Source organism: Eschrichtius robustus, chromosome 6, assembly GCF_028021215.1.
Source record: "Eschrichtius robustus isolate mEscRob2 chromosome 6, mEscRob2.pri, whole genome shotgun sequence".
Taxonomy (NCBI): domain Eukaryota; kingdom Metazoa; phylum Chordata; class Mammalia; order Artiodactyla; family Eschrichtiidae; genus Eschrichtius; species Eschrichtius robustus.
In genome coordinates this window covers 56,298,846-56,311,335 of record NC_090829.1, presented here as the reverse complement: position 1 = coordinate 56,311,335, position 12,490 = coordinate 56,298,846, and the positions used below count along the sequence as shown (strand labels likewise).

The following is a 12,490-nucleotide window of genomic DNA, read 5'->3' as shown; positions in this document are numbered from 1 at the left end:
TGTTGAATGACAGGTGCTCAGGGCTCATAAGGAGACCACAACGCGGGGGTCAGATTTACACCTAACACACTCAGTTAAAAAAAAAACAAAACACTAAGTGATTCCATGTCGGTGTTCGCTTACATTATTATAAAAATAAATTTAAACGTAGTTTAATAAATTTCTCACTGAGTTGACTAACTTGTGCAGATTGTTAGTCTCTATGCTGATATAGACAAAATTGCTCCCCCAAGGTTGAGGTTGACCAAATTGTAATGAAGATGATACTGGGCCACTTGATGTCTTGTCTGTAGTTCCCAGAAATAATCGTGAAAATAGAAGGGCACTTAGAATGCCACTCTAATACTTTAAATACAGTTAGGCTTGGTATTATAGGCATAAGCCAATCAAAACAATCAATTAGTATGGCCTAAGGTAAATTAAAATAAAACTGATCAAGTTAATTTCATGGTTCTACGTACTCTTGTCATAAATGCCTCTTCTTACAACTGAGTGGTTTGCATCTTGAGAATTTTATTCCATTCTCAGCCAGCTTTTGACATTCTGAAAGAAGAAATAAGAAGGAAATCAGGTTATATACTTTAATTTTTAATTAAAAATTTAATTAATTAATATTAATATTTAATTAATAACTTTTAACTTACCAATACATTTCCTATTAATAATCTCAGTCTTAGAGTCTCAGTAAGCTGGAATTTAGGGATCTTTGAAATCCTCGAAGAGCCTCTAGTTGTGTGGTTTCCATGCTGCAGCCTGTGGATCTCAGGGGAATCTCAGGGTTGTGGTGTGAGGTCTGTAATTCCATATGGACACCAATCGTTTTCTTTAGCTGAAGTAAAATATCTCATATGTACTCTTTCTCACTAGTTTTCAAACCAATTTAAATGCTATTTTGAACAGAATCAAATGGAGTTATTTTAAAGTGTTCCTGAAACCATAATAGTGATTTGACGATACTTTCTTCTACTTTGATAGAACCTGAAATCTGTTAGCAATCATGTGGAGAAGGTGGTGTGTAGAAGTTTTAGAATTTGAAAGGTCCCCACTGAAGAAACGAGTTGGAAACTTTAGTGCCTAGCACATAGTAGGCATTCAATAAATGTGTATTGTATGTTGGAGTAAATACCTGCACTGTAGATCTAGCCAAACCTTTTCATTTTAGGGACATAGGTAAATGACTTTTTCAAGTTCCCTGTGAAAGGTAGTGGCAGGTCCTATATAGAAGAACCGGTATTATCCTACGTCTGTCTCATATAAATGTAATTGAGTACCATTCTGAAAGGATCATTATGCTCAGTTAAGCCTATTGAAACTTAAAGACTGTGCTGAGACTTAGGGATAAGGTTTGGCCTTCCCCAGAGGTCATTCCCAGAGACAATAACCAGAAAATAAATATCTGGAAAAGTCATAGCAAAGTCTCTAGTATAGAGTTTATCCGTGTGTGACTCAAAGAACTTGCATTAAAATCTCCTGGGATATCTGTTAAAATACAATTATCTGGGTACCACCCTAGTTCTACAGAATCAAACTTTGTATAGATTCTCATGTTCACTCATCTCTCTAGTGACACTTGTGGTCACTGCAGTTTGAGCACTGCTGTGCTGTTGCATGAAAAGAAAGGATTAAACTCACTCCCTCAGGTTCGACTTTAAGGCATCTGATGACTATACCTTCTCGCTGATCAGTGAAAGATGGGGTCTTTCTATATCTTCACCATTTTACTGGGAAGAGAGGGATTTAGACAAGATGCCTCTTTTCTTGAGGCCATACAAGGATACACGTGGCCTGAGACCATATTGAGTCAGCTATGCCTTACAAGTCAGGTGATCTAAAGCCAACATTCTCCACATTGGGTTTCCTTTTGTTATTCCCTGACCTCCCATGAGTCTTATTTAAGTGTGTCGGACTGCCTCGGCAGTGCAAGAGGAGCACGGTATGAGCCCTGTGAAGGGACTCTTCATCCTGCCTGAGGATAACCGCAGTGGAAATTAATGAGTCCCCAAGGGAAAAGGAGATCTTGGGGACAGCAGACCCATGTAGTTCAGATATCCCTCCAATAATTTTCCTTCCCTGTACTAACCATGAAGGATCTGTATATATTAATTTTTTTTTTAAGAATAGCATTTCTTTTAAGAGGCAAGCCTAGGACAAAATATTCCCTGGTGTTGAGTCCTTGGGACTCATAGGGTGTTAGCTGCCCCTGGGAAACCACTATCTTTTATTAAATGATGTGAGAAAAGTTGCTTTTCATGTGTTCATATGTGTAAACATCTTACCACAAGAAATGGGAGGTAGTGTTTTTGGTGAGTTATTGTTTTCTTTCAGGGATCAATGAGAAATTGAGTTCACGTGAAACATAATAGGAAGCAGGAGTCTCAAAATGGAATCAGATACACCTAGTGGTTCGCATTAAATTGACTGAAATTGCTTTGAAAGAAACAACTCCTAATTGCCATTCTTCATCAAATTATTCATTTCTATAAACAAAAGCTTTTAGACTGTGCGTTAATGAGATCCAGATCAATCTAACTGGGAGCACAGGAAGCTGTTAAAGTTTAGTAGGGAAAAAATGCAAGGAAATTACTGATAGTATAAAAGTTTTCTCTGACTTAAGGAGAAATGCTTTCAAATAATCATAAGGCCTCCCAAGATAATAATCACCATCTTGCACAACTATAGCTGCTATGAAATTAGCTTTCAGACCATTTAGATTCATCATTGTCCTTTTATTCACATCCTCAAAGCACTGGTCTGACAAAACACCAGAAATCATATTCTTTCCTTCTTTAATGTTTATATTGTATAAGCTAAGATTATGATAAAAATTGTAGTGGATACAGCATTACCTTTGTAGCATTTGCTATTATTATTTTCTGCAGTCAGTAAAGATCAGAATGTGAGCAGTATCACCGAATTCCTCTTGCATGGCGTGGAGTGAGTCCAGGAGAACACAGATGAAAACATCCAGTTTGAGTCTCACAGTCGCCTTACTGCTGCTTCTCCATTAACCCTTCTCCCTAATCATAAATCATAAACATGCTTTAAAACTTAGCTTAAATGTAGCTTCTTACTCAAATATTTTTCTGTTTTTATCACATCATATCTGTCTTCTATAAACATTTTATACTTGTCTCATTATACTTATTGGAATTCATGTAATATTGTATGCATTTGTATGCATACCTTATCTGACCTTATTTTCCAGGTCCCTTCTGGTGAATACCATGCCCTAACCGCCTCTGTACCCCATGTGCTACTTAGCACATACTGCTCAACAAATGGTGAGCAAATGAATAAGGACCTTGAGAATGAATCAAGCTTGAGTTCCACTCTGCTTACAAGCTTGTGTGTCAAGTTGCATAAGACATGTATGGTGATCTGGTGGGACAGACCTGGAAGAGGCCCACTTACATGAAGCTCAAGGAGCCTCTTGGAAGAGAACTCATCGTAAGGGAGGAAAGAATCTGGCATGAGGAGCTTGCTAAGCAAAAGACCTTAGTGACTGGAGGAGTGGGCTGATTGTGAGGAGAGCATGAGTTTCGACACCAGTCCAGTGTTGCCTCTCACTGGACTCAAGTGTGACTCTCACTTGAATAAATGTAAAAGAGCTCTTTCCCTGGAAACTCTCCAAGCCCTGGGGCATCAGCATTACTGCTCAGATACCCTGTAAAGTGTTGAAGATCACAGTAGGGAGAGGCCTTGTTCTTCCTCACTGCATAATAGAGCAGAGATATGCAAAGTGTGGTCCGGGGACTGGAGCCAGTCTATAAATTGGTCCATGATGAGATAAGGAGCTTGAATCAGAACCTAAATCAACCATGTCAATGAGCACACTGTTTACTTCAGCTGACATTTTTCTTTTTATGATAGCAAGACATTCTTGATAAAGGAAGAAGAGGGTTCATTTACATTCTGGCAGGACCTCCTTACTCTTGGTAACAGAGGGATTGTGGACTGGCTATTTTGAGAAATGTGGTAATAGAAAACCATGTTGCTTTGGCATCTCCTGGGTCCCAGAGCACCACTGGGCAGAAGATACTAGTGCTAGTAGCTGTACTAACGAGGGGATTCACATTGGAGGAAAGGGCATGGCGGTTCCCAGAAAGAACTGTGGGACCCAGTGGAGCAGCAGAGGCACCAAGTGAGTTTGGACTGGTTTGTGAGCACGTGTGAAATATCTCCTGGGGACTCCCTAATGCATGTGAGGAGTAATTTGTAGCAATATAAAGTTATATGGAGGAGACAGGAGCAAGAATCGGTGCAATGTGTGTTAGCACCTTGGCTTCTTGCAGTCATTTGTGATAGAGCTTCTAAGATTGACCTCTTATCCAAATTTGGGCACCTCATTTTATCCTGGCAGTGTAGCTCCAAGAAATGACCAGAGGATGCACTTGCAGAAATTGAGAAAATCTTTTAGAATAGTGTGATGACAAAAACTATGGGTGAAGAGAGGAGCAGTAAGTAAGAGTAGCTAATAGAACAGATGAATGGAAGGGAAGCAAATTGAGAAAGAAAAAATATTAGAAGAATTAGAAACCAATGAGATGGATATTATATCTATCTATCTATCTATGTATCTATATTCTGAAGTCTATACATTTTTTTGAAGGAGGCAAGCCCACATTTTCTGTGTGTATATATGTTTGCTATTTTCATATGCATGCAATTATTTAAAAAATAATTTTAAAAAAATGACAATAATCCATGAATGTTATAAATGAAATAAGATTTTTTTAAAAATTATTTATTTATTTATTTATGGCTGTGTTGGGTCTTCGTTTCTGCGCGAGGGCTTTCTCTAGTTGCGGCAAGTGGGGACCACTCTTCATCGCGGCGCGTGGGCCTCTCACTATCGCGGCCTCTCTTGTTGTGGAGCACAGGCTCCAGACGCGCAGGCTCAGTAATCGTGGCTCACGGGCCCAGTTGCTCCGCGGCATGTGGGATCTTCCCAGACCAGGGCTCGAACCCGTGTGCCCTGCATTGGCAGGCAGATTCTCAACCGCTGCACCACCCGGGAAGCCCCTGAAATAAGATTTTTATAAACTCACACAGTACATCAAAATCAGTTGCCATTACTGGAAAATTATCTTTTTAAATTGATGAAGAATACACACACATACACACACACCTGTCTCTAGATTCAAGATGACTTTCATAAGTGTAACTGAATTCCCCAAATCTCCAGCTATTCAAGTACCAAAAGATAGGAAAATTCTTGGGATGAAATTCTTTATCATCAGTGTCACCCCCATCAACAAAGGGCGTTCATAGAGTGACTATAAAAATAATTGTTTATATGCATTGTCTGTCCACTAGAAGTGCCTACAACATAACATGAAAGTGGAAATGTGAGTGAAATCTTGTGCATTTACATGAAAAAGAAAAACTGAGTTAAATCTATAATTATTAGCCATTAGTTTTTGGTGTATATTTTTGCATCTCAAGAGTATTTGGCAGATAGTAAGTACTTACTAATACTTAATAAATGTAATTAAATGACCAAAAAATTAAATTTGGACAGTTGAGTTTGAATGGACAAAAGGAATTAAGAATTCTGAGGCAAGTCAGCCACAGAAAGTCCCCATTTTTCCTCTTGGATCACCCCGTTTGACTCTAATTGTACCTTTGTTTGCTGAGACCTCATATACCTGCAGATAATCATGGTTGTTTCCCTAGCCTATTCAGTTAGAGCTTAGCATTTTTATTGTATCTGAATAAGAATACTTATTCCTGTTTTTTTTTTTCAGTGACCCTAGAGATAGTCAAATACTGGAAACCCAAGAATTGAACCTTGGTGGGACCTCAGAGACCCATTTAGTTTAATCATTTCATTTTACAGAGGAAGAAACTGAGGTCCAAAGTGGCAAACTGACTCACTCCAAATCATGCTATTGATTTTTTTTCCCCCCTTAGACTCCTCATTTCTCTAAAGAGTTGCTGGTAAAAGATAATCTAGTATCCCAGGCACTTTGCTGAAAAACCATGTACAAAGTGATTGTCTATGCAACATTCAAAATGGTCAGCTCCAATAAAATTGCCACGTTCATTTATTTAGTTCCAAATCCACTCTTCATTTAGTGTATTCCAAAAGAACTGTCAACAGACTCAGTATAGTTTTATAGTTTGGCAATTTGTCAATTGACTCCTTCCAGCCTCTTTTTACAACCTGAATTTGCAAATGTTTTCTGACTGACTCACCATTGGGCCCTAGGAGTCTTTTTGCAAACTCTTTACCATCTGGGAAACAAATACTGCCTCACAAACATCGTTCACTGTTTGATTTCCATGCCGATATTGATTCCAGGGCCAAGGCACATCCAGACCCAAGACTGAATCCATCCTCCTTTTCTGTCAGGATGTCTGTAACTCATCTTACTTTTATATCTCCTCTCAGTAGAGCCTAAAGTATCTGACTTCAGGGTGGGCTTATGAGTGAAGCACTGAGAGCAATTAACATTTGAATGAGAGCTACCTGTGGATTCCCCTATTTTAACAGCTGTTAAATGGAATTACTTGTCTGCTTCAAACTCCAGGCTGGTGGGTTGTGTGTAACCATGTGGGAATTACAATGCAATTACTCATGCAAGTGGGGATTAAATATGAACTGGATAGCATAAATCAAACTTCAATTTTGCAATCCAGGCAGTAATCCCAGTGACTTCTGAGGAAAGGCCCATGGTAATGGATCAGTATACAATATGTCAGGAGTATTCCAGGATATTTCAGTATTTAATTGTCCTAGCTCTACTTGCCGAACCAAGAATTGACTGAGATCATCTGGATAATCTAAACCAAAAAGAACAGAAGCAATTTTTTTCTTTTGAGCTAATACTAATTCCTGTATTTCAAATTTGTTGTTCAATTAAATGCTCTCTCAGATGGGTTACCTCATGTTGATGACTTTAGCCAAACCAGCCATTTTGCCAGACATGCAAGATTTTGTGCAAGATTTCGTGTTATTCTTTATGGCTCTTGTGCAGAACAGACAGTTATACTGGGTTGTAAATGGCCAGAGTGAAGAACAAATTAATATGTTAGAGAGACTGTGCTGACTGAACCAAAAATAAAAAATTTGGCAATTACTCATGGGATGTAAGCAACTTAGAAACCAGATTACCTATATCTCAAAGTGAAAATTTTTACTTATAAAATCCTGCCTATATTAATCCAAACCACACAGACATTGTCAAAACATACATTTGACCAGCGATATGTATGTGCCCACAAAACATTTGAATTGTCTAGAGGTAATGATGCTCAAATAGGTCAAATACTGAAACTGAAATATAATATTTAGGATCTTATTTTGGCCCTTTACTAAAAAGTGCTTCAATGTATTCTATCTTTTAATCCTGTAACAACCTACAGAACGCTGCTAGTAATAAACAGTTGTTTACTTGCAAGGCTGAAGCAGAGAAGGTGTGTGACTTGTGGAAGGCCACAGAGCTAGCAGGTTGGTAGAGCCCGTATTTACACTGGTAATCTAACTGTCCAACCTTAGTTCTCAATTTTTCTACCCTACATTGCAGTTACATTTTCTCTCTGTGTTTTTTCTTTTCTTGTAGACAAAACATTTGTGACGCTGACAACTGGAAGGGGAATGTAGACGTACATATATACACCTCAGTAATTGCTTAGTGGCTGCATTCTGTGACTTCATGTCAGTGGCCTATTGTAATTGTGGCAAGAGTCATGAAAAGCCTGTCTTCATCTGAGCCCTCTTTTGTCCCACTGGGCTCACCCTTCTCCTTTTGGGTCTTTTGTTCGGCCTTGGTTTATGTCTCTGCTGATTCCTTTAATTGCTGTGTTTGGGCTATGGAGGTTGTTATTTTCAAGCCTTCAATAACAGAATTGGTAACCCCTGGGGAACAATTTTTTCTTTTTTCTTTTTTTCCCTAAAAATATCAAACAGAAGGCCTACCTCCATCTGCACCACTCATATGTGAATGGCACAAGTTCTATTTAGCAAGATATATATTATGCAAAGCATCCAGTGTTACATTTGCCATTAATAGTTTTATTTACTTTTCTGTTTTCGAGTTAAAAAAAATCAAGTAGCTATTCATCATTATCTAGGCATTGAAAAATACTAATGCCTTCTTATTACAGTTACCAACTTATAAATTACAGACGAAAGAAAAGTAGTTTTTGTATTTTATTAGTACTGAAACTTATTTTTGTTTTATTCTGGCATAAAAAATCCCTAAATAAAGCATAGCTAGCAACTACTTTGATTTACTTAAAGCTACCGTTTTGTACACAAAACTAATCCAAAGCAGAGCCACATAGCTAGATTGTAACAAACATCCAATTGTGGAGTTAATGCAGTGATATTAATGGAATGTTTTACCCACACTATTATTATGTAGAAAATTTCACTCCTGTCACATCTAACCTTCAGTTTAACTAACACTAAATGAATAATGAATAATGAAAGTGAAAGACATTTCTTTATTTAAAATGCAAAATACCTATTAATAAATAAAAACATAAGGTTAGGTGTAAAGCAATAAAACATTAAATTTAAGTTATTAGCAATATGCTGCTGTATATTAATTTCCACAGCAACTTATAGAAGCTGAATAATTTACCCCAGGAATAACATCACAGGCTGCCTTTGGGCAAAGCCTGAAAACTTGTTCCTACTGGTTGTCTGCCAGTGGCATTAGCTGTCAGAAAAAGGCAAAGGAAATTGATGAGACCGAATTCTGCACTTCATTATATTTGACAAGGGAAGAAAAAAAAAAAACCTACCTCTCTTTAACCCTTTGATCAGATCATCAAGTTTTTGTAATCATTCTTAGAACATGTAGACTGACTCAAATTAATTTTTAATTAAATAAGAACATAAGTTGTAGAGCAACATAGTTGTAGAACAATTTAGAGATTCTAAAGTGCTTACTAGTGAATTAATTTATCCATTCTCAAAGTAACCATTTGAGGAAGGAAGGGCATGTGTTACCTGCTTCTTTTTACAGAATGGGAAATAGAGGCTTAGAGACGTTCACTGATGTTCCCACAAGTGGCATGGTTGGGAAGTGACTGAGGTTGAGTTTGATTGGTTAATCAGCATTTAGAGAGTTTAGTTATTGTCTTGAGATGAAAATCCTACGAATACCTTTGTAAAGTGAAAAGAAGAGTTATGTTTGGAAAAGGAAGGGAAAGAAGTGATCCGGGCCTATGTGGAGAGAGCCACAGTTATTTAAAAATCCTTGTTGATGGGAAGCTTCGCGGCGGAGCAGTGTCAATATTGGTTCTGCTACTCCTTAGGCTCTGTTGTGAGGGGAGGGGGTGGAAGAACCGGAACGCTCATCACCACTCCCAGAGAAAGAGATGGGGGAACCTGCTCTGGGAGTGGGCCAATTCTTCTAGGGGTGCTGACTACCCAGGTTCCTACTCTTGATCTCAAATAAGGGACAAAATCAGTTGTTTGATGCCTGTTTTGTATAAAAACATAGGTAGGGAATGACTGTTCTCCTCTCATTAAATTACACTACTAAGGTAGATTGAGTCGCTGCACTTAATTTTCCATGGCGTCTCTATATTATAATGCATCCATGTTCTTTTCCACGTGACTTTGCGGTACTACCCTACTAAAGAGGGTAGAATATGTTTCCCTGCCTGATCAACGCTGAGCTTGGCCATGTGACTTGTGAAGGCCAGTGGGAGGTTGGTGAAGTGAAAGTGGTCAGTTTGGGGCCAAGGCTTTGAGAAGCATGATGTGTCTCTTCTCATTCTCCCGTGGTCTTGTCCAGTTGCCATGAGAAAAACTAATGGTTAGATACTGGTCCAAGGAGGATGAGAGACACAGGGAGTTGACTTGCACCTAACCTGCTGCCTGGAGCTCAGCCTACCCAATCAGAGCCAATTTATGAAGCCCCAGAAAAATAAATGTTCAATGTAGGCCACTGAGTTTGCAGTGGTTAGTTTTGTAGTATTATTGCAGTAATAGTTAGCCATGGTAACTACCAGCCATCTAGTATTCCAAGCCAGAAACCTGGGCATCATAACAGTTGAGTTTTTGTTTTTTTTTAATTTAATTAATTAATTAATTTTTGGCTGTGTTGGGTCTTCGTTTCTGTGCGAGGGCTTTCTCTAGTTGTGGCAAGCGGGGGCCACTCTTCATTGTGGTGCGCGGGCCTCTCACTATCGCGGCCTCTCTTGTTGTGGAGCACAGGCTCCAGACGCGCAGGCTCAGTAGTTGTGGCTCACGGGCTTAGTTGCTCTGCGGCATGTGGGATCTTCCCAGACCAGGGCTCGAACCCGTGTCCCCGCATTGGCAGGCAGATTCTTAACCACTGCGCCACCAGGGAAGCCCCTGAGTTTTGTTTTTAAGGAAAACTACGTTATGGTTTTGAAAAAATACATGATTATTATAAAGAATTTATACAATAAAGAGAAGAACATAAATGAAAGTAAAAAATATTTTAAAAAAGAAAAAGGAAGAAAAATGTATAAGATGCCAACCTCCTGCCCCCCCAAGAAATAACCATTTTCAGCATTAGGTGAATATCACAGCAGACATTCATTTTTTCCCATAAACATTTTATGTTAGAATAGTTTTAGATCCACAGGAAAAAAAAATTGCAAAGACAGTACAGAGAGTTCCTGTATACTCCTCACCGAGTTTCCTCTGTTGCTAATATCTTATGTTACCATGGTACATTTGTCAACTAAGGAACCAACATTAGTATACGACTAAAAACTACACTCTACAATTTATCCAGAATTTACTACTTTCTTCCTAATGTCCTTTGTCAACAGAAGGGTCCCATCCTGGATATCACATTACATTTAGTTATCATGCGTCCTTAGCCTCCTCTGCTCTGTGACAGTTTCTCAGACTTTCCTTTGTTTTTTTGACCTTAACAGTTCTGAGGTTTATTGATCAGATGTTTTGTAGAATATTCTTCAATTGGGATTGCCTGACCTTTTCCTCAAAATTAATGGGTTTTGTCTATCCTATATCATTACTACACTGTGGTGATTTCTGTAGCTTTGTAGTAATTTTGAAATCAGGAAGCTCTTGTTTCATGAATCAGATTTCTCTTATGATATTAATGGTAGGTTTTGAACATTTTCTTCTTTGTATAATCTGGCTCCTCTAGGTTTTGTTTGTTTGTTTGTTTTCCTGCTATTTTTCTTTCACAAAAGAAGCTTTCTTCAGCTGTCTGTTAATCCTTGGTTGTTTGCTCAGGTTTGAGGGTGAAGATTAAAAATCTGTTCAGTTCAGGCAGGACGGCAGAGTGGGAAGAGTGTGTGTCTGGCTGGGAGAAAGAGGAGGATCTCTGGAGAGGTCTTGAAGCCCCCAGGAGTGGAGGCCCCAGCCGTGGAGCCCTGCAGTGTATGTGTGGTAACACCATGTCTGTGTCCCTGCTCACAGATGCTGCCACTGTGTCTGGAGCTGAGCAGGAAACAGCTGCGGTTATTTTTTTACGTGGCCTTGGAGACACAGGGCACAGCTGCGCTGACGCCCTCTCCACCATCTGGCTCCCTTACGTCAAGCACACCTGTCCCCATGCGCCTCGGACCCCTGCCACACTCAGCATGAAGATGGTGATGCCCTCCTGGTTTGACCTGATGGGGCTGAGTCCAGATGCCCCAGAGGACGAGGCTGGCATCAAGAAGGCAGCAGAGAGCATCAAGGCCTTGATTGAGCATGAGATGAAGAATGGGATCCCTGCCAATCGGATCGTCCTGGGAGGCTTTTCACAGGGTGGAGCCCTGTCCCTTCACAGCCCTCACCTGCCCCCGCCCTCTGGCTGGCACTGTGGCCTTGAGCTGTTGGCTGCCTCTGCCCCTACCGGGCCTTCCCCCAGGCAGCCAACGGCGGTGCCCAAGGACCTGACCACCCTTCAGTGTCATGGGGACCTGGACCCCATGGTTCCCGTACGGTTTGGGGCCCTGACAGCCGAGAAGCTCGGGTCCGTTGTCACACCCGCCAGGGTCCAGTTCAAGACCTACCCCGGTGTCAGGCACAGCTCCTGTCCTCGGAGATGGCGTCTGCGAAGGAGTTTCTTGAGAAGCTGCTGCCTCCTGTCTACCTGCAGTTGCTGGCCCCCAGCACGGTCCACCAGCTCGTGGGGGACTCGCCACGCGCGGCAGCATCTTGGACCTGAGCCGGTCGAGCCCCTTTCTCACCCTCCTAGACCCATCCTTTTCCCACAGGCCTCTGGGGCAGGCAGGCCAAGGCCAGGCCAGGCCTTCCTTCCTGGCTTCAGCCACCTGGCAGTCTGCCGCAGCGGGTGGGCTGCTTTCTTATCCCATTTCCCTGGAGGGGGTGCCCCCTGGCAGCAGTAATGGAGGGGCTGCAGGCAGTGGGAGAAAGGGGCCCAGCCGCTGACCCTCTCCCTCAGGACCGCACTCCCGAGCCCCGCTTTGGGCCCCCTCCTGCGACCTCAGGGTTTGGCCCCTGGGGCCCTCCCACCTCCCACCTCCCACCCTCTCCCGCCAACTGATTCTGCCCAAATGATCGTGTCTCTCCTGCCTC

General features: G+C 40.9%; 1 pseudogene; it reads left to right on the top strand.

Annotated features, from left to right (window-relative positions):
* Positions 1-11,315: 11,315 nt before the first annotated feature.
* On the top strand, positions 11,316-12,119 carry LOC137765874 (acyl-protein thioesterase 2 pseudogene; annotated as a pseudogene).
* The last annotated feature ends 371 nt before the right edge of the window (positions 12,120-12,490 follow it).